We start from the raw sequence: 1,940 nt of genomic DNA, 5'->3' as shown, positions 1-1,940 counted from the left end.
GCACACACACATATATACACATATGTATGTATGTGTATATCTCCTTATCTCCTTTATCTGCCAGCACCAGTCCTACTTTGCAATTCACCAAGTTCATCATCTGTGTTTCATGAACCATAATAAACTGCATGTCTTGGCTCAGTAGATTAGACCAGGAATAGCAGGGGGAAAAATACGACTTTCTTTTTTAAAAATTCTTATCTAACCTTATCTGGTGTGGTTAAAAAGGTGTGTGTGTGTGTGTGTGTGTATGTGTGTGTGTGTGTATGTGTGTGTGTGTATGTGTGTGTGTGTGTGTGTTTCTTTTGCCTTTTAAATATAGATGTAGGCCTACTTTATTGGCTGGAAAATTTTGTGGTCAATAAGAGTAAATATAAAGAGGTATCTTTGTAGTTAAATTAAATAGTTCTTTTGGTTGAAAAAGTGTCAAAGATTTCTTTGAAATATGTTATGTGATACAGTATTGGATGTGGATTTTACTTTGGAAATCCTACCACTAGTTAAAATGGGAAAACTGAGGGGATTTTCATTATTAGCTGTCTAGAAAGTTAATTAAAATAATATGCTGTGTTGATGCAAACCAAAAAAAAAAATAGGCAATACCTGCTTTTAGAGACAAAGTCTTCCTGGAAGCCACAGAAAACCCACCATGGAACAAAACTCTGGCTATACAGCTATGCTATGAATATTGAATTTGTGCTGATTCATCAAATATTCAGGCATGAATAGAAATTACCAAATGAATGTGGAAGTGTGAAGAAAAATTAAATATAATTCCTCATTAGATTACCCTATATGAGTAAAATTTTTAAATGTGAAGTGGAAAAAAAAGTGTTGTCTACTCATATTTTAAAATTTTAACATAAGTTTGTGTTTTGAAGTTTTTGTTTTTATCTTTATTGAAAGCACAATGAAGGGCAATGCTAGAGTAAAATGTAAACTCCCTTGGAATGCCTTACTGAGCAGAATAATGGAAAATCGTACACAGGAAAACTTCAGGAAACAATGATTATTGGTAGAAAAAATCATTCTAAATAAAATTGGAGAGAGAGAGAGACAGAGAGAGAGAGAGAGAGAGAGAGAGAGAGAGAGAGAAACAGCCAAAGAAGTAAAAAAGGGACAGACCTCATGGTTCCTTGAGTGTGAAAATGAAATGAGAGGAAAAACATAAACTATGGAAAATATTAAATTAAGATAGTTTTAAAAACCTGTTTTCACCCTCAAGGACAGACAAATTTCAACTATTAGACTTACATCACAGTCCCAGATGTGCTTCTTGGGAGAATAGAAATGGCATTAAGGAAAATCAAGATAGGAAAACAATATGGATTTAAGTAAGCATACATAAAAGATGTCCTTTCTGGAATTGACTCAATTTTGAAGGCATTGAGGGATCAATTCTAAAGTGAGTTGAAGAAGAAAATATTAAAAGTATGTAAACAAATTTGAAGCTTACTATTTACCCCTCAAAGAGAGCGACAAGAGAAAATCTTTAACTACTGAGCCATATTTCTCAATTTTACATACATGGAAAATTTTTATTAGAATAATTTAAAAGCACATATTATCCAGGGTGTCCTCAATGAAGTGATGGGAAAAGGAAGGATTTTGTAAATGATATTCCAAAGTATATCACATCTTTATCATTACACAAATGACAGAAGGATGTGAGGAATAAAATATCCAACTGTGCGTTGCTTATTGACAATTTTTTAAAGTGACTTATAAAAGACAATCAGCAAAAAGGATGTCAACAAAACAATGTATAACCAAGGAAGGTAGCTGGTTTTGTAATTAGAGGGGGATAACCCATGGACTCCATTGGTATCCTCATGATGTTAAGAGGACCTGAGGAAGTAACCAGTTGTTTTTATAAATGAAAGCCAACATGAAAAATGCTATTTTAAAAAGATCTCCTCTAGCAAGAAGTCATATGTCTC

Source organism: Vombatus ursinus, unplaced genomic scaffold, assembly GCF_900497805.2.
Source record: "Vombatus ursinus unplaced genomic scaffold, bare-nosed wombat genome assembly UNPS02014792.1, whole genome shotgun sequence".
Classification (NCBI taxonomy): Eukaryota; Metazoa; Chordata; class Mammalia; order Diprotodontia; family Vombatidae; genus Vombatus; species Vombatus ursinus.
This window is presented reverse-complemented; position numbering follows the sequence as displayed.